The sequence below is a fragment of the Somniosus microcephalus genome, chromosome 34 (genome assembly GCF_052327205.1).
Source record: "Somniosus microcephalus isolate GS21.2 chromosome 34, FLI_Smic_1.0, whole genome shotgun sequence".
Classification (NCBI taxonomy): Eukaryota; Metazoa; Chordata; class Chondrichthyes; order Squaliformes; family Somniosidae; genus Somniosus; species Somniosus microcephalus.
Window position 1 is genome coordinate 6,365,782 of NC_141020.1, and position 27,064 is coordinate 6,392,845.

The 27,064-nt window shown below is 51.0% G+C and overlaps 1 long non-coding RNA gene across 1 annotated transcript; it reads left to right on the top strand.

Moving 5' to 3' along the window:
* On the top strand, positions 1 to 22,366 carry LOC147096690 (uncharacterized). The gene is made up of 3 exons (XR_015074519.1): positions 1 to 148; positions 3,610 to 3,706; positions 22,125 to 22,366. It is a non-coding gene; the product is annotated as an uncharacterized LOC147096690 (long non-coding RNA).
* The last annotated feature ends 4,698 nt before the right edge of the window (positions 22,367 to 27,064 follow it).

Below are 27,064 nucleotides of genomic sequence, written 5' to 3' on the forward strand. Positions count from 1 at the left end.
TCCAATTTTCTCCTGAAGGTACTGACTCCCGCTGGGGCGCACTCCCCAAGTGAAAGCAGCTCCCCAGCAACTCACTCAAGCATTACTCTTCACGTGAAGATTTGCCAGTGGTATTCCACCGTGAAGGGCATCGCAGTCGACCCTTTCCGTAAGTGACAAGCGCACATCGGTCGCTGGATAGCATCGTCACATAGGAGATAGGAGCAGGAGTAGGCCATTCGGCCCCTCGAGCCTGCTCCGCCATTCAATGCGATCATGGCTGATCATCCAAATTCAGTACCCTGTCCCTGCTTTCTCCCCATATCCCTTGATCCCTTTAGCCTTAAGAAATATATCTAACTCCTTCTTGAATATATTTAATGAATTGGCCTCAACTGCCTTCTGTGGTAGAGAATTCCACAGGTTCACCACTCTCTGGGTGAAGAAATTCCTCCTCATCCGTGTCCTAAATGGCTTATCCCTTATCCTTAGACTGTGACCCCTGGTTCTGGACTCCCCCGCCATCGGGAACATCCTTCCTGCATCTAGTCTGTCTAGTCCTGTTAGAATTTTATAAGTTTCAATGAGACCCCCTCTCATTCTTCTAAACTCCAGCGAGTATAAGCCCAATCGACCCAATCTCTCCTCATACGTCATTCCTGCCATCCCAGGTATCAGTCTGGTGAATCTTCGCTGCACTCCCTCCATAGCGACGAGGAGCGGGAACCCTGCCCAATTTCCTTCCTTCTAGCCCAGGGACAAGGGGCCGATTGTAACAGCCGTACCCATCACTCTATCCAAGGTCAGCTAATTCTGAGATTGACAGGTCTTTGTTAGGCAAGGGGCATTAAGGGATAGGAAACCCAGGCGGGTAGATGGAGTTAAACTACCTGGGCTAGGGAAGGGTGGGGGGGGGAATCTAACGAGTTACCCGTCTCCTGATCACTATCCAGCGTCCCAAAGTGGAAGGTGAGTGTGCTTGGCTGTGATGCCCTATGTGGTGCAATAGTCTGCGAGGCAGTGGAGGGCGGTCGGCACCCTAGTGTTCAGCTGGAGCAGAGGAAGATCCCCAGAATCATTACAAACATAACCTTGCATTCAGTGACTGCCATTGTAGTGGTGGAGTAGCTCAAAGTGCTGGGCATGTACAGGAGTAAACTGGTCCGAATTAGGTCAAAATCTTCTATTGCAGCATACAGGCCCAAACTGATGCAGTTGAGTTTGGATTCCTAGTACTGACCCTGTTGCCCTTTAAACCAGGGCAAAGGTAAACAGAATTAAGATATAGACCAGCCATGGTCTCATTGAATGGCGGAACAGGCTCGAGGGGCTGAATGGCCTCCTCCTGTTCCTAATTCAGCACAGACCAACCATCAAACCTGAGACCCTCGTGGCTTATATGAGCCACTATCACACCGTGTGTGTTCTTTATACTCAATAAGCAGTCTCTCTCTCTCTCTCTCTGTTCTGCTCCCTGTATCTCTGCTTCTCTCTCTCTCCTCCATCACCCTGCACCAATCCGTCACTCCGTTTGCCGCAGTTTAACGGGGGGATTAATTTTCAGTTTAAAATTGCCTCCTTAGCCGCAGCGCCGGTGAGAATCAGTGCAAGGCCATTCCGAAATGCTGGACCAGCTGCTGTTTGCAGCAACCGCAGTCAGCCCCGGGTGTGGGTTGCCGGGCAACCTGACGTCAGGTCCCCTGAAATAAATGCTCCCTCAGGACGCCACGGTGAAAGATTCTCCCCTTCCATCAGCTGCAAGTTCCCACTGCGTGTCAGCCTCCAAACCACCCCCCCCCCCCCCCCCACGTGGACACACTCCCGGGTCCCTCTCAGTTCCTCAAGCCGCAGCTCCAGCAGAACCTGTGACCTTCACGGTAAAACAGTTCTGTTTTTGTTTTTGCTGTATACACCTCTGGGGTGGGGAGGGAATGTATCCGTGCTAGGAAGTGTTCTGCAAATGAAATGAGGATTTGTGTTGAATTTACAAGAGGGGTGTGTGTGTGTGTGTGCTAGATTTTATGAATGTATTTGAGATATGCTGCCTCTTCCATCCTAGCCAGAAGGACGTGGGATGTTAAACCTAAATCCTTTTTTTTTAAAATAAGAGCATCTTAAACATAAGGATTGCTACTTTTTTAAATGCTCCTACAATTTTTTTTTATTCAATTCAATTTTATCTTATATTTCACAAGACTAAATTTTAATCCTTTTTCAAATGATTTAATAGGAAAAAGGTGACTTTGGACACCGGGTTCCCCACAGCTCTCCATCACTGGGGGGTTTCCTCGTGTCACGTCTGGGTCTGTTGTAGACTAATTGATCGAGATTGATTGCCGTGATTAGTCAGCATCTCTTAATCGTCGTACCCTGCGACTAGCGGGCTGGTTAGAAGGCCAACTAGGTGGACATCGGTCTAGCAGTCCCTATTGCGGTTCCTCGTTAAGTTTAGAAGCTATGACGGTCCCCGGTTCAGTGTGTGCCCCAGGACGATAGGGCGCAGGCCGCAGTACCCCACCCACAGCACGTGTATAACCCACCAGTTCCACTCGGATCGAACGTGGAGATAGAGGTCGACTACTTAAAGCGAGCATGTCGTATCCCAAAGCGAGAGTTCAATAGTGAACGGGAGACTTAAAGCGGACGACGGTGCTGCTTTAATCGGACAGTTAGCGTCTGCTAAAAGCAGCTGATTTGACTCGGGATTTGCGGTTTCCCCAGATCATGGGAGCAGGAACATTAGCAACTTAAATTGGATCTCCAGAACTGGAAAAAGCTGTTGAGGCTGGGGGGGTCAATTGAAAATTTCAAAATTGAGATTGATAGATTTTTGTTAGGTAAGAGTATTAAAAAGAAAGAAAGACTTGCATTTCTATAGCGCCTTTCACGACCACAGGACGTCCCAAAGCGCTTTACAGCCAATGAAGTACTTTTTTTTGAAGTGTAGTCACTGTTGTAATGTAGGAAACGCGCACAGCCAATTTGCGCACAGCAAGCTCCCACAAACAGCAGTGTGATAATGAGCAGATCATCTGTTTTAGTGATGTTGATTCAGAGATAAATATTGGCCCAGGATACTGGGGACAACTCCCCAGCTCCTCTTCGAAATAGTGCCATGGGATCTTTTACGTCCACCTGAGAGAGCAGATGTGGCTTCGGTTTAACGTCTCATCCGAAAGACGGCACCTCTGACAGTGCGGCACTCTCTCAGCACTGCACTGGGAGTGTCAGCCTGGATTTTTGTGCTCAAGTCTCTGGAGTGGGACTTGAACCCACGACCTTCTGACTCCGAGGTGAGGGTGCTGCCCACTGAGCCACAGCTGACATTAAAGGGTTACAGAACTAAGGTGGGTGGATGAAGTTGAGATACAGATCAGCCATGATCTAATTGAATGGCAGAACAGGCTCAAGGGGCTGAATGGCCCCCTCCTGTTCCTAGCTGCACGACAGGTCTGCACTGAGCAAGCATAATAACCAGATTAGACAATGCTTTATACATCTTCCGCATTAAGTCCTGCCTTTTAAGACACTAGAGGGGTGTAGTCGTCTCCCCTTTATAGCCTGGCCCGGGGGGCGGGGGGTGGTTGCGACCTATGTTATGTGTGCTGACTCTCGTCCTTGGTGTTTCAGGTGGAGCTCACAGAAGCGCACTGCTGCGCCGCCATGTCCCGACAACAGCGCGAGGCGAGACCCAGCAGGAGTGATGTCCGATCCTCCAGGGTGACTTGTAAGTTTGGCACGCAGTGAAACTCTGAGAGAGACGAGCCACAGGTCAACCATTCTGAACCCACTTACAGCTGGCTGATACTGGGGTACGGGTTCCACAGACACTGACTCTCACTGGGGTACGGGTTCCACAGACACTGATTCTCACTGGGGTACAGTTCCACAGACACTGACTTTCACTGGGGTACGGGTTCCACAGACACTGACTCTCACTGGGGTACAGGTTCCACAGACACTGACTCTCACTGGGGTACGGGTTCCACAGACACTGACTCTCACTGGGGTACGGGTTCCACAGACACTGAATCTCACTGGGGTACAGTTCCACAGACACTGACTCTCGCTGGGGTACTGTTCCACAGACACTGACTCTCACTGGGGTACAGTTTCCACAGGCACTGACTCTCACTGGGGTACGGGTTCCACAGACACTGACTCTCACTGGGGTACGGGTTCCACAGACACTGACTCTCACTGGGGTACGGGTTCCACAGACACTGACTCTCACTGGGGTATGGGTTCTGATGCGCTATCAATTACTCATAAAAGACTGAGAGTTAAGAGAGTAACTAAAGGCTTTTATTAACAAAAGAATGAAGGTCTGCCTCGAGTGGTCGACCGGTCCAGAAATACAAAGGGCTGGGGAGCAGTCACCTTTATACTAGGACTTGTGGGAGGAGTCAGTCGAGGCATGTCCAGGCATGTACACAGTGGAATACAAACAGTGGTTTACCACATTCACCCCTTGTTTAAAATTGAGTCCGGCGGGGTGAAGTGTATTAAAAGTTAGTGTATTGGAGTCTCTCCGGAGGTCTTGTCTGCCGCTGTGATCGGCGTGGCGACGGCAGGGGTAGTGCAGCTTCCGGCGTCGAGTCCTGCGTGGGCTGTGGCACAGGCGTGTCGTCCTCGTAGATGTCGAGCGGGTCGCGGGGCCCAGGCCTGCCGTCTGCTGGGGCTGGATATCGGATCGTGGGGGGGGGGTGGTAGTGAGTAGTGGGTTACTGCGGCCCCCGAGGGTGCAAGGTCTCTTATGGAGACTGTGTCCTCCCGCCCGTCCGGGTATGCAATGTAAGCATACTGGGGGTTGGCGTGGAGGAGGTCGACCCTCTCGACCAGGGGGTCCGTTTTATGGGTCCTCACGTGCCTTCTCAGTAGGACCGGCCCTGGGGACGTCAGCCATGGCGGTAGCGATGTCCCCGATGTGGACTTCCTTGGGAAGACAAACATTTTCTCATGAGGGGTGGCGTTAGTGGCAGTGCAGAGCAGTGACCGAATAGAGTGGAGCGCATCGGGGAGCACATCCTGCCAGCGGGAGGTTGGAAGTCCCCTAGACTTTAAGGCTAGCAGGGCGGCCTTCCAAACTGTCGCATTTTCTCTTTCCACCTGTCCGTTCCCCCGGGGGTTGTAACTGGTGGTCCTGCTCGTGGCAATACCCCTAGTTAGCAGGTACTGACGGAGTTCGTCGCTCATAAACGATGAGCCCCGGTCGCTATGGATATAGCTGGGGAAACCGAACAGGGTGAAGAGGTCGTTCAGACATTTAATGACCGTGGCACTGGTCATGTCCGGGCAGGGGATGGCGAACGGGAAACGGGAGTACTCATCAATAATATTGAGGAAGTACACATTGCGGTCGGAGGAGGGGAGAGGCCCTTTAAAATCAACGCTCAGGCGCTCGAAGGGGCGAGTGGCTTTTATCAGGTGGGCCCTGTCTGGTCTATAAAAGTGCGGTTTGCACTCAGCGCAGACTTGGCAGTTCCTGGTCATGGTCCTGACCTCCTCAATAGAGTAAGGCAGGTTGCGGGCCTTGATGAAGTGGAAGAACCTGGTGACCCCCGGGTGGCAGAGGTCATTGTGGAGGGCCCGCAGTCTATCGATCTGCGCGCTGGCGCAGGTGCCACGCGATAGCGCATCCGGGGGTTCATTGAGCTTCCCGGGCCGGTACAAGATCTCGTAATTGTAGGTGGAAAGTTCGATTCTCCACCTCAAGATCTTGTCATTTTTGATTTTGCCCCTCTGCTTGTTGTTAAACATGAAAGCAACTGAACGTTGGTCAGTGAGCAGGGTAAATCGTTTTCCGGCCAGGTAGTGCCTCCAATGACGCACAGCCTCCACAATCGCCTGGGCCTCCTTCTCAACAGCGGAGTGTCTGGTCTCCGGGCCTTGGAGGGTTCGTGAAAAGAAGGCCACGGGTCTCCCCGCCTGATTGAGGGTAGCGGCCAGGGCAAAGTCGGACGCGTCGCTTTCCACCTGGAAGGGGATGGATTCGTCCACTGCGTGCATGGTGGCTTTGGCAATGTCTTCCTTGATACGGTGGAAGGCTAAGCGGGCCTCTGCCGTCAAGGGAAAAGAGGTGGACTTGATCAGCGGATGGGCCTTGTCCGCATAGTAGGGGACCCACTGGGCATAATAGGAGAAAAACCCTAGGCACCTCTTCAGGGCCTTGAGGCAGTGGGAGTTCCATAAGGGGACGCATCCGGTCGGGGTCGGGGCCGATGACTCCGTGTTCCACAACACAGCCAAGGATGGCGAGGCGGTTTGTGCGGAATATGCACTTCTCCTTGTTATATGTCAGGTTCAGGAGTTGGGCGGTGCGGAGGAATTTTTCGAGGTTTGCAAGTCACGGCCGCAGATGGTCACATTGTCCAGATATGGGAAAGTGGCCTGCAACGCATTTTGATCTACCATCTGGTCCATCTCCCTTTGGAAGACGGAGACCCCATTGGTGACGCCAAAGGGAACCCTAAGGAAGTGGTAGAGGCGGCCGTTTGCCTCAAAGGCAGTATACTGGCGGTCCTCAGGGCGGATAGGGAGCTGGTGGTACGCTGATTTCAGGTCAATGGTCGAGAAGACGCGGTACTGCGCGATCTGGTTGACCATATCAGCTATGCGGGGGAGTGGGTAGGCGTCCAGCAGGGTGTAGCGATTTATTGTCTGGCTGTAGTCGATGACCAGGCGCTGCTTATCGCCGGTCTTAACGACCACAACCTGGGCTCGCCAGGGGCTGGTGCTGCCCTCAATAATCCCTTCCTTCAGGAGCCGCTCCACTTCGGTTTTAATGAAAACCCTGTCCCCGGCACTGTATCGCCTGCTCTTTGTGGCGATGGGCTTACAGTCGGGGGTGAGGTTAGCAAACAGTGGGGGGGGGGGGGGGGGGGTGACTCTGAGCGTGGAGAGGTTGCACCTGGTGCGCGGCGGGCAATTTGGGAGCTGCTGGCTGCGGACTGTGAGTGGGGGTAGGGGTCCACCGTACGCCATCGTAACACTTTTAAGGTGGCACTGAAAATCTAACCCCAGCAGGACGGCAGCGCAGAGGTCTGGCAGGACCAGAAGTTTAAAATGATCGTACACGGTCCCGTCTACTACGAGTGTCACTACGCAGTAGCCGCCGATGTCCGCCGACTGGGACTCGGAGGCCATAGAAATCCGCTGGTGCGCAGGCAGGACTGGGAGAGAGCAACGCCGCACCGTGTCGGGGTGGATGAAGCTCTCCGTGCTCCCAGAGTCAAAAAGGCAGATTGTATCGTGGCCATTTACCTTAATGTCCATTGTGGAACTGGCCAGCTGGTGCGGTCTCGCTTGGTCCAGTGTAACGGATGCCAGCGTAGGGGTCGGTGTGTCGCTGCGGGTATCAGATGAGGCGGTGTTGGGGGCCTGCTGCGTTCCGGCTGTCGTCCAAGATGGCGGCGTCCATGATCCCCATGTGGCTGGAGGCGTCCAAAATGGCTGCTGTACCGGTGGTTCGCACATGGCCGGGGAGGCCCAAGATGGCGGCCCGCATGGCCCACACGTGGCGCTGCTGGGGTTCGGGGTGGCTTTGGCCCTGCAGACGTTAGCGTAGTGTCCCTTCTTCCCGCAGCCCGTGCAGATCGCGTTTTTCGCCGGGCAGCGCGCTCTGGGGTGTTTTGCCTGGCCACAGAAGTAGCATTTCTGGCCTTGGGGCACTGCTGTCTGGCCTTGGGACACTGCTGCGGTAGTTGGGCCGTTGCTGGGGTGTGGCTGGGGTGGCACGGTGCTATGAGGCGGTCCTACCGTGTCCCAGGCTGTCATTCCCCGCGGCGTCCACGGTGCAGAGGAGTAGGCATCCATGCCCCGGTAGGCTGCATCCAATGATAGTGCGAGTTCAGAGGCCTTGTTGAGGTCGAGGTCACTCTGCTCCAACAGTCGCTGTCGGGTGTAATTGGATCTGTGGCCCGCTACAAAAGCGTCCCGGATAAGTTCCTCTGTGTACACGGCGGCCTTTACATCCTTACAACCACAGGCCCGGCCAAGCACAGACAGTGCCTGAAGGTATTCCACGGTCGATTCCCCAGGTTGTTGTTTACGACTCCCCAGAAGGTGCCTGGCGTACACTTCGTTCACTGGGCGCGTGCACTGGTCCTTGAGGAGCTTGATAGCGTCCGCGTACGAGGTCGCGTCTTGGATGACCGAGTACACTCGGTGGTTCACTTTGGAGGTCAGGATATCCAGTTTGTCCTCGTCCGATTTGATTGCTGCGGAGGTGGTCAGGAATTTTTCAAAACACTTAAGCCAGTGAGTAAACTTGGTGGATGAGTCCGCCTTCCGATGATCTAAGTCCAGGCATGCTGGTGTGAGGATCTTCTCCATTATAAAAATTTTGTTAATAAAATTGATGCGCTATCAATTACTCATAAAAGACTGAGAGTTAAGAGAGTAACTAAAGGCTTTTATTAACAAAAGAATGAAGGTCTGCCTCGAGTGGTCGACCGGTCCAGAAATACAAAGGGCTGGGGAGCAGTCACCTTTATACTAGGACTTGTGGGAGGAGTCAGCCGAGGCATGTCCAGGCATGTACACAGTGGAATACAAACAGTGGTTTACCACAGGTTCCACAGACACTGACTCTCACTGGGGTACGGGTTCCACAGACACTGACTCTCACTGGGGTATGGGTTCCCCAGACACTGACTCTCACTGGGGTACAGTTCCACAGACACCGTCTCTCACTGGGGTACAGTTCCACAGACACTGACTCTCACTGGGGTACGGGTTCCACAGACACTGACTTTCACTGGGGTACAGTTCCACAGACACTGACTCTCACTGGGGTACAGTTCCACAAACAGTGACTCTCACTGGGGTACGGGTTCCACAGACACTGACTCTCACCGGGGTACAGTTCCACAGACACTGACTATCACTGGTGTACAGTTCCACAGACAGTGACTCTCACTGGGGTGCAGATTCCACAGACAATGACTCTCACCGGGGTACGGGTTCCACAGACACTGACTCTCACTGGGGTACAGTTCCACAGACACTGACTCTCACTGGGGTACAGTTCCACAGACACTGACTCTCACTGGGGTGCAGGTTCCACAGACAATGACTCTCACTGGGGTACAGTTCCACAGACACTGACTCTCACTGGGGTACAGGTTCCACAGACACTGACTCTCACTGGGGTACGGGTTCCACAGACACTGACTCTCACTGGGGTACGGGTTCCACAGACAATGACTCCCACTGGGGTACAGTTCCACCGACACTGATTCTCACTGGGGACAGTTCCACAGACACTGACTCTCACTGGGGTACAGTTCCACAGACACTGACTCTCACTGGGGTACAGTTCCACAGACACTGACTCTCACTAGGGTAGAGTTGCACAGACACTGACTCTCACTGGGGTACAGTTCCACAAACACTGACTCTCACTGGGGTACAGTTCCACAGACACTGACTCTCACTGGGGTACTGTTCCACAGACACTGACTCTCACTGGGGTACGGGTTCCACAGACACTGACTCTCACTGGAGACAGTTCCACAGACACTGACTCTCACTGGGGTACAGTTCCACAGACACTGACTCTCACTGGGGTACGGGTTCCACGGACACTAACTCTCATTGGGGTATGGGTTCCACAGACACTAACTTTCACTGGGGTACGGGTTCCACAGACACTGACTCTCACGGCGGTACAGTTCCACAGACACTGACTCTCACTGGGGTACAGTTCCACAGACACCGACTCTCACTGGGGCACAGTTCCACAGACACTGACTCTCACTGGGGTACGGGTTCCACAGACACTGACTCTCACTGGGGTACAGTTCCACAGACACTGACTCTCACTGGGGTACGGGTTCCACAGACACTGACTCTCACTGGGATATGGGTTCCACAGACACTGACTCTCACTGGGGTAGAGTTCCACAGACACTGACTCTCACTGAGGTATGGGTTCCACAGGCACTGACTCTCACTAGGTTGCAGGTTCCACAGACACTGACTCTCACTGGGGTACAGTTCCACAGACACTGACTCTCACTGGGGTACGGGTTCCACAGACACTGACTCTCACTGGGGTACGGGTTCCACAGACACTGACTCTCACTGGGGTACAGTTCCACAGACACTGACTCTCACTGGGGTACGGGTTCCACAGACACTGACTCTCACTGGGGTACGGGTTCCACAGACACTGACTCTCACTGGGGTAGAGTTCCACAGACACTGACTCTCACTGGGGGACAGTTCCACAGACACTGACTCTCACTGGGGTAGAGTTCCACAGACACTGACTCTCACTGGGGTACAGTTCCACAGACACTGATTCTCACTGGGGTACGGTTCCACAGACACCGACTCTCACTGGGGTACGGGTTCCACAGACACTGACTCTCACTGGGGTACAGTTCCACAGACACTGACTCTCACTGGGGCACTGTTCCACAGACACTGACTCTCACTGGGGTACGGGTTCCACAGACACTGACTCTCACTGGAGACAGTTCCACAGACACTGACTCTCACTGGGGTACAGTTCCACAGACACTGACTCTCACTGGGGTACGGGTTCCACAGACACTAACTCTCATTGGGGTATGGGTTCCACAGACACTAACTTTCACTGGGGTACGGGTTGCACAGACACTGACTCTCACGGCGGTGCAGTTCCACAGACACTGACTCTCACTGGGGTTGAGTTCCACACACACTGAATCTCACTGGGGTACAGTTCCACAGACTCTGACTCTCACTGGGGTAGAGTTCCACAGACACTGACTCTCACTGGGGTACAGTTCCACAGGCACTGACTCTCACTGGGGTACAGTTCCACACACAATGACTCTCACTGGGGTACAGTTCCACACACACTGACTCTCACTGGGGTACAGTTCCACAGACAATGACTCCCACTGGGGTACAGTTCCACCGACACTGATTCTCACTGGGGACAGTTCCACAGACACTGACTCTCACTGGGGTACAGTTCCACAGACACTGACTCTCACTGGGGTACAGTTCCACAGACACTGACTCTCACTAGGGTAGAGTTGCACAGACACTGACTCTCACTGGGGTACAGTTCCACAGACACTGACTCTCACTGGGGTACGGTTCCACAGACACCGACTCTCACTGGGGTACGGGTTCCACAGACACTGACTCTCACTGGGGTACAGTTCCACAGACACTGACTCTCACTGGGGTACTGTTCCACAGACACTGACTCTCACTGGGGTACGGGTTCCACAGACACTGACTCTCACTGGAGACAGTTCCACAGACACTGACTCTCACTGGGGTACAGTTCCACAGACACTGACTCTCACTGGGGTACGGGTTCCACGGACACTAACTCTCATTGGGGTATGGGTTCCACAGACACTAACTTTCACTGGGGTACGGGTTCCACAGACACTGACTCTCACGGCGGTACAGTTCCACAGACACTGACTCTCACTGGGGTACGGTTCCACAGACACCGACTCTCACTGGGGCACAGTTCCACAGACACTGACTCTCACTGGGGTACGGGTTCCACAGACACTGACTCTCACTGGGGTACAGTTCCACAGACACTGACTCTCACTGGGGTAGAGTTCCACAGACACTGACTCTCACTGAGGTATGGGTTCCACAGGCACTGACTCTCACTAGGTTGCAGGTTCCACAGACACTGACTCTCACTGGGGTACAGTTCCACAGACACTGACTCTCACTGGGGTACGGGTTCCACAGACACTGACTCTCACTGGGGTACGGGTTCCACAGACACTGACTCTCACTGGGGTAGAGTTCCACAGACACTGACTCTCACTGGGGGACAGTTCCACAGACACTGACTCTCACTGGGGTAGAGTTCCACAGACACTGACTCTCACTGGGGTACAGTTCCACAGACACTGATTCTCACTGGGGTACGGTTCCACAGACACCGACTCTCACTGGGGTACGGGTTCCACAGACACTGACTCTCACTGGGGTACAGTTCCACAGACACTGACTCTCACTGGGGTACGGGTTCCACAGACACTGACTCTCACTGGAGACAGTTCCACAGACACTGACTCTCACTGGGGTACAGTTCCACAGACACTGACTCTCACTGGGGGACAGTTCCACAGACACTGACTCTCACTGGGGTACAGTTCCACAGGCACTGATTTATGCTGCGGTACAGTTCCTGAGTTTGTGGGATCTTGCTATGCGCTAATTAGCCACCGCATTTCCCTGCATTAGAACCAGTCCCACAGACAACAAACCTGTCATGCTGTAATTACACCCTCTTGCCAGTGGAGACGCTGCAGCACCAGCTTACAGAGTGACAAATTTCAATCGGTGTTTTTCACGTAAAGGTAAGGACAGAATCTTTAACTTTAACATGAGGACTGACGTAAGGCTGCTCACCCTGGTCCTATTACCCCGCCCTCCGCCCCTGCTCTCTAACACCACTTGGCCTTGACTCCCTGGGGGTGAAGTCGATCAGTAGCGCGATAGCGAATCGACAGCCGGAATCACACTCTGCCCGATTTACATTTCTGAATAAAATCATTCGGAGTGTAAGACGGGCTGGCGATTTCCTAACACCCGCCCAGGGTGAATTTCCCCTCCCCCACTGTGCGCAGCTCAACAGGGGAACTAAATAATGTCTGTATGCCTCGGTGTAATTATCGACCGCCCTCTAACACCACTTTATTTGAAGGCTGCATTTGGTGCAATACCTTGGTTAGGCCAACTCGTAACATTTTAAAAGCCCTTAGTTGGTAATGCTGTATTTCCCCATATGTGGCGCTGTTGTCTCTCTCAGCCTGTTACAACCAACACAATTTGAAGAGAAACACCTAACTGGGTCACAACAGATTCACCAATATTAATATTTTAAAAGTCTGGCGTGCATTTCCAGTTGTCACACTTACTTACTTCCGTGTGCTAACTCGCACCGAGTCCCGTTCACCCACCACCCCTTGTTGCTCGCTGACCTACATTGGCTCCCAGTCCGGCAACAGCTCGATTTCAAAATTCACATCCTTGTTTTCAAATCCCTCCGTGGCCTCGCACCCCCCTCCCTATCTCTGTAATCTCCTCCAGCCCCACAACCCTCCGAGATCTCTGCGCTCCTCCAATTCTGGCCTCTTGCGCACCCCCCGATTTTCATTGCTCCACCATTGGCGGCCGTGCCTTCAGCTGTCTGGGCCCCGAGCTCTGGAATTCCCTCCCTAAACCTCTCCGCCTCTCTCTCCTCCTTTAAGACGCTCCTTAAAACCGACCTCTTTGACCAAGCTTTTGGTCACCTGTCCTTATAGCTCCTTATGTGGCTCGGTGTCAAATTCTGTTTGATAATCGCTCCTGTGAAGCGCCTGGGGATGTATTACCGTGTTAAAGGCGCTATATAAATGTAACAATGTTCTTGTTTAGACGCGCGGCCCCGCGGCTGTCGGTAGCTCCCGCGCAGACCGCCCGCCGGTTTCTCAGCGGAAAAGCCGCGCATGCGCGGAGATTTGAATGGGGCCAGTAACTCCCCATCCCTCCCCCCCGAAAAGAAAGAAATTAGAGGGAAAGGCAAGTTGTCGTTAATCACTCACACCCCACTAATCCCACCCCAGCAGCAGGCCTGTGAAGCCAGCTTTCAAACACTGTGCTCAGAAACCGGCAATTTGTTTCAAAAGATCAAACAAGACCTATAAATAAAACATGAGCCCTTCTTGGAAAATAAATTGCTGTTTTCCAGCTTAGTGAAGATTGATATAAAAAAAAAAGACTCATTCCGGGGGCAGGGGTTGCCAACTCATCCGGATTTGGCCTGGAGTCTCCAGGAATTGAAGATTAATCTCCCGGACACTGCTTTGAACAAACAGGGAATGATTGGGGGGGCGGGGTGGGAGGGGAAGGTGAATCATTTGGGGGGTTTCCGTGCTTCCTACTTTACAACAGCCACACGTCACTGGTTGTAAAGCGCTTCGGGACGTTCCCGAGGTGTTGAAAGGTGCGAGTCCGCTCTTTCTTTTCACCTAAGGCTCCACTTTTAAACTGCTTACCTCGAGAACAAATGCTTTGCCAAATGTGCAGACAGGTGCGCTGCAGAGCGATCCAGCTTGCCTCGCTGCAGTCCGCCTCACGTCTCTTGCTTTCTCCCCTGCTGCCTTTGTTCTGCTTGGAATACCTGGCACCAAGTGTCGTCCCACGTGACAGCCCTGCAGAGAAATAAATAGAAACATATAAACGTAGAAGATAGGAGCAGGAGCAGGCCATTCGGCCCCTTGAGCCTGCTCCGCCATTCAATGAGATCATGGCTGATCATCCAAATTCAGTACCCTGTCCCTGCTTTCTCCCCATATCCCTTGATCCCTTTAGCCTTAAGAAATATATCTAACTCCTTCTTGAATATATTTAATGAATTGACCTCAACTGCCTTCTGTGGTAGAGAATTCCACAGGTTCACCACTCTCTGGGTGAAGAAATTCCTCCTCATCTCTGTCCTAAATGGCTTATCCCTTATCCTTAGACTGTGACCCCTGGTTCTGGACTCCCCCGCCATCGGGAACATCCTTCCTGCATCTAGTCTGTCCAGTCCTGTTAGAATTTTATAAGTTTCAATGAGATCCCCTCTCATTCTTCGAAACTGCAGCGAGTATAAGCCCAATCGAACCAATCTCTCCTCATACGTCATTCCTGCCATCCCAGGTATCAGTCTGTACGGTAAGTAAATACGGTCCTTTCAATGTAACAGAGGACAGTATTTTCCAGTTTGCTGCCGCCTCTGCTGGACCTCTGCAGTTATTCTTTCTGTCCTCTTGCTAACAGTCTGGACACCAGGTACCTCAGTTAACTTCCTATTTTCGGTGTTAGTCGTGGCTCAGTGGGTAGCACCCTCGCCTCTGAGCCAGCAGGTTATGGATTCAAGTCCCGCTCCCTGAGATTTGCGTACAAAAATCTAGGCCAGACACTCCAGTGCATTACTGAGGGAGCGCTGCACTGTCAGAAGTGCCGTCTTTCGGATGAGACGTTAAACCGAGGCCCCGTCTGCTCTCTCAGGTGGATGTAAAAGATCCCACGGCCATTATTTCGAAGAAGAGCAGGGGAGTTCTCCCTGGTGTCCTGGGGCTAATATTTATCCCTCAACATCACTAAAACAGATTATCTGGTCATTATCACATTGCTGTTTGTGGGAGCTTGCTGAGCGCAAATTGGTTGCCGCGTTTCCCACATTATAACAGTGACTACACTTCAAGAAGTACTTCATTGGCTGTAAAGCGCTTTGGGACGTCCTGAGGTGGTGAAAGGCGCTATATAAATGCAAGTCTGTTTCAACCCTTCCATGTGAGGCTAAACAGTAAATGTCGGCAGGCTACTTGAGAGTTTTGGCGGAGGCGGGGGAGGGGTGGCACAGTTGAGCCCACAACCCTGAAAGGAAGGATATTAACTCAGTTAATACAGAATCTATATGGGTGGAGCTAAGAAATAGCGAGGGGCGAAAAACATTAATAGGAGTGGTATATAGGCCTCCAAATAGTAAAATAGAGGTTAGGGAGGGCATCACGAGGGAAATTAGAGAAGCGTGCAATAAGAGCACAGCTGTCATCATAGGTGACTTTAACTTACATATAGATTGGACTAGCCTAATCAGTAAAAATAATGAGGAGGAGGAATTCCTTGAGTGTTTAAGGGATGGTTATCTGGATCAATATGTCGAGGAACCAACTCGGGAACAGGCTATATTGGACTGGGTACTGTGCAATGAGAAGGGACTAATCAGTAATCTTGTTGTACGGGGACCCTTGGGTCAGAGCGATCATAACATGATCGATTTCTCACTCGAAATGGAGAGCGAAGAAATTGACTCAGAGACTAAGGTCCTGAATTTAAACAAGGGGAATTATGATGCCATGAGACGGGAACTGAGTAGGTCTGATTGGACAACGTTCCTGAGAGGACTGGAGGTAGATAAACAATGGCAAACATTTAAAGATAGAATGACAAAATTGCAAAAATTGTTTATACCAATCTGGCATAAAAGGAAATCTAAAAAGGTGACTCAACCGTGGATAACAGGGGAAATTAGAGACAGCATAAAATCCAAAGATAGGGCGTATAAAATAGCCAAAAAAAGCGCCAGAGCGGAAGATTGGGAACAGTTTAAGATAGAGCAAAGGAGGGCAAAGGGCATGATCAAGAGGGGCAAAATAGCTTACGAAAACAAGCTGGCGGAAAATATAAAAACTAACTCCAAAAGCTTTTATAAATATATCAAAAGGAAAAGACTGGTGAAAACCAAAGTTGGTCCATTGCAGTCAGATACGGGGGAATATATAATGGGAAATAAGGAAATGGCAGATCAACTAAATGCATACTTTGGGTCAGTCTTTACGAAGGAAGATACAAAAAACCTCCCTGGGATATCGGGAAAAATAGGGACATTGGCAAAGGAGGAACTGACGCAAATCAATATCTCTAAGGATATGGTGTTAAGGAAGCTAAAGGGATTGAAGGTGGACAAATCCCCAGGGCCTGATAACATGCATCCTAGGGTACTGAAGGAGGTGGCCCTAGAGATAGCGGATGCACTAAGGATGATTTTTCAGAATTCATTAGACTCGGGAACAGTGCCGATGGATTGGAGGGTAGCTAACGTTACCCCACTATTCAAAAAGGGGGGTAGGGAAAAAGCAGGTAATTACAGACCTGTAAGCCTTACATCAGTTGTGGGCAAAATGCTGGAGTCCATCATTAAGGATGAAATAGCGGAGCACTTAGCAAATGGGGACAGGATAGGACAGAGTCAACATGGATTTACAAAGGGTAAATCGTGCTTGACTAATCTATTGGAATTTTTTGAGGGAGTAACTGGTAGAATAGATGGGGGAGAGCCAGTAGATGTGGTGTACCTGGACTTCCAAAAGGCCTTCGATAAGGTCCCACATAAAAGATTAGCATGGAAAATTGAGGCTCATGGGATAAAGGGGAAAGTTTTGGCGTGGATAGGGAACTGGCTGTCAGATAGAAAACAGAGAGTTGGAATAAACGGCTCATTTTCTGAATGGCAGGCAGTAACAAGTGGGGTACCACAGGGATCTGTCCTGGGCCCCCAGCTGTTCACAATTTACATTAATGACCTGGATCAGGGAGTCGGATGCAGCATTTCCAAATTTGCAGACGACACTAAACTAGGAGGTGGGGTGGGCTCAGAGGAAGAGACCAGGAAGCTCCAGAGCGATTTGGACAGACTGGGCGATTGGGCGGATAAATGGCAGATGCACTATAATGTGGACAAGTGCGAAGTTATCCACCTTGGGTGCAGGAACGGGAGGGCAAATTATTATTTAAATGGCAATAGATTGGGAGAGGGGGAAGTACAGAGAGACCTGGGTGTTCTTGTACACCAGTCACTGAAGGCGAGCATGCAGGTGCAACAGGCGGTCAAGAAGGCAAACGGTATGCTGGCCTTCATAGCAAAAGGGTTAGAATACAGGAACAGGGATACCTTGCTGCAGCTGTACAGGGCACTGGTGAGACCACACCTCGAGTACTGTGTACAGTTTTGGTCGCCTCATCTGAGGAAGGATGTTCTTGCCATGGAGGGGGTGCAGCGGCGATTCACCAGGCTGATACCAGGAATGGCGGGAATGACCTATGAGGAGAGACTATGTAGTTTAGGGATGTACACACTGGAGTTTAGAAGATTGAGAGGGGACCTCATAGAAGTGTATAAAATTCTGACAGGTCTAGACAGACTGGATGCAGAAGGAATGTTTCCCTTGGCGGGTGAGAACAGAACTAGAGGACATAATTTAAGGATAAGGGCTAAACCATTTAGGACAGAGATGAGGGGGAATTTCTTCACTCAGAGAGTGGTGAACCTGTGGAACTCATTGCCACAGAGGGCAGTGTACGCCAGCTCATTAAATATATTTAAGAGGGAATTAGATATATTTCTACGGGCAAAAGGGGTTAAGGGTTACGGAGAGAAGGCGGGGACGGGATACTGAATTAAAGGATCAGCCATGATCTCATTAAATGGCGGAGCAGGCACGAAGGGCCGAATGGCCTACTCCTGCTCCTATCTTCTATGTATCTATGTATCTATGTAACCCATCCTCAGAGTGTCCGCTGTGTCAGCCAATGAGTTGGAGGTGGAGTGGGATTTATGGCAAACATTCGATCTACCAGCAAACAAAGTCTATTTACTCAGCAAACAGAGTTTGTTTAAACAGCGCGCGGCAGCAAACAGTCTACAGAGTCTATTTAAAAAGAGGGTTTACGAACTGCAGCAAACAGAACTCATGACCGAAACTACAGCAACTTCTACCGATAAAAGCAGGATGATTCCTCCAGCAAAGTGCAGTGAGCGGAGGATAATTCTCAATCCCAGTCACTTACAGCAGTCATAGAGTCATAGGCCTAGAAATTGGGTTGGGGCGCCAAAGTGGCGCAAAAGTCGGCGGAGCGCAGGATTTAGCGCAGCGATCAGAGTAATAGCGATCGCCAGAAATTCAGTTTCAGTGCCCCTTGAGGGACACAGGGCGAGGCTCGAGGCGCTCCGCGTCCCTCTTAGGGCGCTGAAACTGATTATCGCAGCGCAACGTGCCGCAGCGCCACATGCTGCGGCACAGCACGCTGCGGTACTGCAGGCCTTCCTCCCACTGTTAAGGGGGAGGGGCCTGCAACAGCACGATCCCCGATCGCGAGTGCCGGCTAATGAGCCCGGCACCAAGGAGAAGTGCCGGGCTTTCAGGAAACAGCCGGCAATGCTGCGGGGCGGGGGGGGGGGGGGTTAGGAGGCCGGGGACGGAGGTGCTGGCAGGCGGCCGCTGAAAAAGCGGCCGCCCCGCACCTCCACCTTAACTTGCGCCGCTGCCGGCACAGTAAGGCCCCGTGAACCGGGCGCGGGTAGCGAGCGGCGCAACTGCGGCGTTCGCTACCAAATATCGTGAATGGGGCACAAATGGGGTGCTGCGCACACCGATGACGTCATTGGTGGCGGCGCAGCGCAAATGCCTAACGCCACCATTAGCGCCCCTACTGAATATCGCCACAGACGCAGCCAGTGGCGCTACAGCCACTGACTGCCTCTTTAGGCGCTAACAGCTGGCGCTACTCACCCAATTTCTCCTCCATAGAGTTATACAGCACAGAAAGAGGCACTTCAGCCCATCGTGTCTGCGCCGGCCATCAAGCCCTATCCTAATCCCATTTTCCAGCCTTGTATGCTATGGTGTTTCAAGTACTCATCTAAATGCTTCTTGAATGTTGTGAGGGTTCCTGCCTCTACCACCCTTTCAGGCAGTGAGTTCCAGATTCCAACCACCCTCTGGGTGAAAATGTTTTTCCTCAAATCCCCTCTAAACCTCCTGCCCCTTATCTTGAAACTATGCCCCCTGGTTATTGACCCCTCCACTAAGGGGAAAAGTTCCTTTCTATCTACCCTATCTATGCCCCTCATAATTTTGTACACCTCAATCAGGTCCCCCCTCAGCCTTCTCTGCTCTAAGGAAAACAACCCCAGCCTGTCCAGTCTCTCTTCATAGCTGAAGCGCTCCAGCCCAGGTAACATCCTGGTGAATCTCCTCTGCACCCTCTCCAATGCGTGATTGATGGGGGAATTACCCAATCATCTCCATTCTGACTGGGAAGAGAGCTGTCAAAACGTGCAGCCTCCTATCTTTGCCCAACATGCACATGAACGCACTTTTCAGCATCGGATAGCACTCAGGAGCAGGTACCTGGCCGATTTCCCCCCTCCCTAGCTCCACTGCCGGCCTGACTGAGGGCAGCATGGTCTGCCAACCAAACCTGGGCCTTCTGCTCTGTGTTACAACTGAGCTTTTAAAGAAAGAAAGAATGAAGTTGCATTTCTACAGCGCCTTTCACAACCTCTGGTTGTCCCCAGGAGCTTTACAGCCAATTAAGTACTTTTTGAAGTGTAATTTAGGAAACGCGGCAGCCAATCTGCACACAGCAAGGTCCCAAAAACAGCATCGAATCATAAATTCAGAGAAATTTACAGCACGGAAGGAGGCCATTTCGACCCATCGTGTCCGCGCCGGCCGACAAATAGCTATCCAGCCTAATCCCACTTTCCAGCTCTTGGTTCGTAGCCCTGTAGATTACGACACTTTAAGTGAATATCCAAGTACCTTTTAAATGCGCTGATGGTTTCTGCCTCGACCACCCTTTCAGGCAGTGAGTTCCAGACCCCCACCACCCTCTGGGTGAAGAAAAGTTCTTCTCAACTCCCCTCTAAACCTTCTACGAATCACTTTAAATCTGTGCCCCCCGGTTATTGACCTCTCTGCTAAGGGAAATAGGTCCTTTCTATCCACTTTATCTTGGCCCCTCATAATTTTATACACCTCAGTAAGGTCTCCTCTCAGCCTCCTCTGTTCCAAAGGAAACAACCCCAGCCTCTGCAATCTTTCCTCGTAGCTAAAATTCTCTAGTCCAGGCAACATCCTGGTAAATCTCCTCTGTACCCGCTCTAGTGCAATCACATCTTTCCTGTAATGTGGTGACCAGAACTGCACACAGTACTCTAGCTGAGGCCTAACTAGTGTTTTATACAGTTCATGCATAACCTCCCTGTTCTTGTATTCTATGCCTCGGCTAATAAAGGCAATGAAATCGTCACCAGGGAGAACTTCCCTGCTCTTCGAAATAGCGCCATGGGATCTTTTACATCCACCTGGTTTTACGCCTCATCTGAAAAACGGCCCCTCTGACAGGGCAGCACTCCTCGGTGCTGGCACTGCGAGCATTGGCCTTGATTTTGTGCTCCAGCCTCTCGGAGCGGGGATTGAACCCGTGACCTTCAGACGCGGGGGCGAGAGTGCTGTCCACTGAGCCACAACTGACTCACGAGGAACAGATGAGTCAGAAAAGACTGTCAGGGCCATTGACGGTCACCCTGCTCCCTGGTGTCCAGTGAAAAAATCCGAATATAACTTCAAATTCCGGACCTGTGCACTCTGACTGACCAGCTGACTAAGTGAAGTTGAACCAGTCCCAAGTCCCATTGGGAATAATCTTTACTAATCCTTTTGGATTTATGACAGGAATAAAATCTAAAATGCACGCAGCACATCAGTCTGGTATGTAGTGCTTTCAAATGGATGAACAAGAGTTGTGTACAGCGCATACTAACAAATTGACTGGGAGTCTACATTTTAACAACAGCCAGTTACATTTATGTAATGCTCCTCGAACACCATTGAGTGGTTTACAAGCAGGAATTGAAAAGACTTGCATTTCTACAGCACCTTTCACGACCTCAGGACGTCCCAAAGCGCTTCACAGCCAATGAGGTACTTTTTGAAGTGTAGTCACTGTTGTAATGTAGGAAACCGCGGCAGCCAATTTGCGCACAGCAAGATCCCACAAACAGCAATGCAATAATGACCGGGTGATCTCTTTTATCGTGATGTTGATTGAGCGATAAATATTGCCCCCCCCACCCCCAGGACAGCGGGGAGAACGCCCCTGCTCTTCTTCAAAAAGAGTGTCATTACCTTGGAGAAGTGGAGAACGGCATTCTCAATGAGCCAGACAGAGCAAGAAGGTCCCAGCTTCAGTCTCTGGTCAATGCTGAGCTAACGGATCTCAGTCAGGGCAGGATTTGAGACACTACAGTCACGTCCCTGGGCTGGAATGGTGAAATATTTCCTAGGGTTTACATTCCTACCCAGTTAGTCATGACAGAAAGCAGGCGTCAGCTGAGGACAGGATTGGGCGTGGCTGTGATTCCTCCCACAGTCGAATAGCCAACTGTCATTCCACCCACCATCTGGGCTCACACATGAAAAATGATTACTTGGAAGAAGCACGAGCCAAAATCCAGCAAAGAGCCACCACCTACAGGACAGGAAACAAACCAAATCATCATTGGTAACGTGACGTGACGCGCGTTGGTGTTTTTACAACATTGTGTAGAAGGCCGAACTCCCAATCTCAGGGAAAGGCTTTGGAGATACACGCCTTTGGCAAGAGCCCCACTAGATCCCTCGCTAGAGTGCCACTGTCGCAAACCCCACAACAGCGAGCTGGAAAGCTGAACAGGCAAAGGCCCGTGACTGAGGCAGGTGTTGCCTCTGGGGTGGGGGGGCTAAATGGAGAGGTGGGGGAATGGAAGGAGGAAGAGACACAATAATCATCCCAAGTTTTCTTTTCCAACTTAGATACTGGTTTCAACACAGCTTTCTTCAGCCAAGTGGACAGGGAGCAAGGAGTTCCCACCTCAAGACGATCGTCACCAATGCCCCAATGTGATCGCGCAAGAGGATGCGGCCATGCAGCCGGGTAAGACGGGTAATGCACACAAGTGATCAACATTATTGACCGCTTGAGAGATATTGGCCTCCATGGCCTTACCTCTCCCTATCTCTGTAACCTCCGCCAGCCCCACAACCCTCCGAGATCTCTGCCTTCCTCGAATTCTGGCCTCTTGAGCATCCCCCGATTGTAATCGCTCCACCATTGGCGGCCGTGCCTTCAGCTGCCTGGGGGCCCTAAGCTCTGGCATTCCCTCCCTAAACCTCTCCTCCTTTAAGATGCTCCTTAAAACCTACCTCCAACAGCCCTAATATATCTTTATGTGGCTCGGTGTCAAATTTTGTTTGATAATCGCTCCTGTGAAGCGCCTTGGGGACGTTTTACTATGTTAAAGGCACTGTCTAAATGCAAGTAGTTGTTGTTGTTGATTCACAACTGCAATCCGAATCCAAAGTTCCAATATTATTGCCTTGAGAAGATAGTGTTCTCTCTCGAACACCAGAATGTTGACTCCCTGTCAGTACTTGCCTGGCAGGCTACTGGCTGCACAGTGTGCATGGCAATGGTTTAGCGAGAAAATGCACTGCCAGGTCACAAAGGTCAGAAGATGCCAGTGTCGCTCGCTGCGCTGATTTCAATCAGCTTCAGTTAACCTCAGCAACCCCCTGGGCTAAGGAGGGGGAAATCATCAGAACATAAGAAATAGGAGCAGGAGTCGGCCATTCGGCCCTTCGAGCCTGCTCCGCCATTCAATGTGATCATGGCTGATCTTCTGCCTCAACTCCATTCACCGGCCCTCTCGCCATATCCCTTGATGCCCTTACTAGTCAGAAATCTATCGACTTCTGTTTTTAATATACCCAATGACTGAGCCTCCCTGAGTGCGGTTTGAACAGAATGCTGGAGTTGGGTGAGTGAGGGAGTCTTAACTGTTTTGTAAAAATCAAACTTTTGTTTGTTTCACATTTACTGTTACTGTTTAAAATCTAAATTTCCCAGCCTTAAGCAGGGACATACAAGGCCCACAATTCAGAGCAGCTGAAGGCAGTTAATTGGGGAAACTAAATCAGACGAGGTGCCCATCTCCTGATTACTATCCAGCGACCCAGGCTAGAAAGTGCGTGTCCTGATCATCCAGCGATCTCCGCTGGGGAATGCATGTTCTGATGGCCATCCAGAAATCCCAGGGTACAGTAGCATAGTGGTTATGTTACTGGACTAGTAATCCAGAGGCCCGGACTAATGATCCAGAGATCATTGTAGTACAAATCCCACCACGGCAGCTGCGGAATTTAAATTCAGTTTATTAAATAAAATCTGGACTAAAAAGCTGGCCTCAGTAATGGTGACCATGAAACTACCGGAATGTCGCAAAAACCCATCTGGTTCACTAATGTCCTTTAGGGAAGGAAATCTGCTGTCCTTACCCGGTCTGGCCGTTATGTCACTCCATACCCACAGCAATGTGGTTGACTCTTAACTGCCTTCTGAAATGGTCTAGCTAACCCACTCAGTTGTACCAAATCGCTTCAAGAAGGCGGCTCACCACCACCTTCTCAAGGGCAATTAGGGATGGACAATAAATGCTGGCCTTGCCAGCGACGCCCACATCCCATGAACGAATAAAAAAAAATGCATGCCTCAGCGCTCCCGGGCTGGGAAATCCATGTCCTGGCGGACATCCAGCGATCCCTGCTGGGAATTGCACGTGTAGACGATGGGAAGGGGGACAGGATCGGGTTGGACTGTGATACCCCTCGCGCGATCGAGTAACGTGCCGAGATACAGCGCGTAGCTTGAGAGAGTGGAGAACGCCTCTTGGGTGAACTACCAAAGGCAGCAGGCGGCTGCGCAACTGGACCCCTGCCAGAGTCAGTGCCTTCAGGAGAGATGGGGGGAGGAAATGGGGGCGGGAGAACAATAATCTTTCTACACTGCTTCTGCAAACTGTGTGCGCCTATGTCCAGCTGTCTGTCTATCTGGACACCAAAGTGTTGAATTTTCTCGTGCAGTGGCTTAGCCACTAGGTGGCGGTCTCTCACCTCAGGGTGGCCTGTAGCGTTCTGTCCACTTCAGCTGGCCGTCGCAGAGTCCCAACAAGAAGAGACCTTGCATTCAGGGTCCTGCTGGGGTTGTGTTTTGGCAGGTGTCAGCCGTGGCTCGGTGGGGAGCACTCTCGCCTCTTGAGTCAGAAGGAGGTGGGTTCGAGTCACACTCCATCAGCACAACAATCCAGGCTGACACTCCCAGTGCCAGTACTGAGGGAGTGCCGCACTGTCGGAGGTGCCGTCTTTCAGGCGAGACATTATACCGAGGTTCCGCTGGCTCTCTCAGGTGGACGCAAAAGATCCCACGGCCACTATTTAGAAGAAGAGCGGGGGGGGGGGGGGGGGAGTTCTCCCCGGTGTCCTGGGCCAATATTTATCCCTCAACCAACATCACTAAAACGGATGATCTGGTCGTTAACACATTGCTGTTTGTGGGAGCTTGCTGTGCGAAATTTGGCTGCCGCGTTTCCCACGTTACAACAGTGACCACACTTCAAAAAGTACTTCATTGGCTGTAAAGCGATTTGGGACTATATAAATGCAAGTCTTTCTTTTTTAACGGTGATGTCCTGTGAGATTATTGTACCTGCATCAGCACAAACAGAACCATGCACTAGGATGAGTCACCACTTTCAGGAGGGGCGGGGAGGAGAAAACTGTACAAGGTAGAAAAAAACAGCATCCTTTTGGGGGGGGCGGGGGGACGGGAAGAGGCAGATTGCTGCAGAGCAAAATATATTTTGATTTAAAAAAATGTAATTCTCGTTATATAACAACAACTTGTATTTATATAGCGCCTTTAACGTAATAAAACATCCCAAGGCGCTTCACAAGAGTATCTTAAGACAAACAAATTTGACACCGAGTCACATAAGCAGAAATTAGGGCAGGTGACCAAAAGCTTGGTCAAAGAGGTAGGTTTTAAGGAGCGTCTTAAAGGAGGAGAGAGAGGTAGCGAGGCGGAGAGGTTTAGGCAGGGAATTCCAGAGCTTAGGGCCCAGGCAACAGAAGGCACGGCCACCAATGGTGGAGCGATTATAATCAGGGATGCTCAAGAGGGCAGAATTAGAGGAGCGCAGATATCTCGGGGGGTTGTGGTGCTGAAGGAGATTACAGAGATAGGGAGGGGAGAGGCCATGGAGGGATTTGGAAACAAGGATGAGAATTTTGAAATCGAGGCGTTGCTTAACCGGGAGCCAATGTAGGTCAGCGAGCACAGGGGGTGATGGGCGAACGGGACTTGGTGCGAGTTAGGACACGGGCAGCCGAGTTTTGGATGACCTCAAGTTTACGTAGGGTGGAATGTGGGAGGCCAGCCAGGGGTGCGTTGGAATAGTCAAGTCTAGAGGTAACAAAGGCATGGATGAGGGTTTCAGCAGCGGATGAGCTGAGGCAAGGGGCGGAGACGGGCGATGTTACGGAGGTGGAAGTAGGCGGTCTTAGTTATGCTGTGGATATGTGGTCGGGAGCTCATTTCAGGGTCAAATATGACACCAAGGTGGTGAACAGTGTGGTTCCGCCTCAGACAGATGTTCGGGAGAGGGATGGAGTCAGTGGCTGGGGAACAGAGTTTGGGGCGGGGAGCGAAAGCAATATTTAATTGGAGAAAGTTTTTGCTCATCCGGAACTGTATGTTGGACAAGCAGCCCTATATATAAACCTAAATGTTTGATTTTAACTGCATATTATGGGCCATAATAAACTCCAGCGTTATTGGGTATTGAACTGTATAAAATCCCCGCTTACTGCCTCTGCTCCTCAGAGACTGGGCTCAGTTGAACCTGGAATGACCCCCGATGATATCGCTTCCCCTGGGTTGATATTGAAGGCTGCCTGACTGAGTTAAAGAGAATCCAACTACGTGCCTAATGCACTCTGAAAAGGACAGGCCCGTTCTCGTCAGATATTAATATTGACCTGTCAGTAAATCTTTAGTTTAGCAATCATAGAAAATGCTGATCAAGGGTGTGGGAGGGCTTTAGTTTTTCCCCTGTAAGGGGTGATCTAATCGAGGTGTTTAAGATGATTAAAGGATTTGAGAGGGTGGATAGAGAGAAACTATTTCCTCTGGTGGGGGCAGAACCTTCAAATTAGAGCCAGGCCGTTCAGGGGTGATGTCAGGAAGCACTTCTTCACACAAAGGGTAGTGGAAATCTGGAACTCTCCCGAAAAGCTGTTGAGGCTGGAGAGGCAGGAAAATTTAAAAACTGAGATTGATAGATTTTCATTGGACAAGGGTATTAAGGGATATGGAACCAAGGCGGGTAAATGGAGTTAAGATACAGATCAGTCATGATCTAATTGAATAGCAGAACAGACTCGAGGGGCTGAATGGCCTCTTCCTGTTCCTATGTTCCTGTGGCGATGCACATGGGGAGTCAAATCCAAATGGAATCTCCAGGTGAAAAGGGGTTAGAGATCTGGGGGGGGTTATTGAACCGGGGCGCACAAAGGTAATACGATCCCCATTTTAAACAGAAACTCTGCCCTTATTTTTTTTAAATATATTCCCATTATAAATTCCTGTGTCCACATTTACAAGGGACACTCTCTATGTAAACTTGTCACGCTGTAATTACACCCTCCTGCCAGTAGCGGCACTGCAGCCAATTTGTCTGTTCGCATCGGAAACAGAAGACGACTAGATTTAGCGGTCACTTGTGACGTAAGAAAACTACTAGGCACTTGGTCTAAGCATTAAACAACGCTTTAATCAACTGTTTTACAACATGGAGGTCGAGTTGTGTCCTTCACTAGTTCCTGTTAAGAATGTCCTGCGCAAGCTGGGCCCGTGCCCG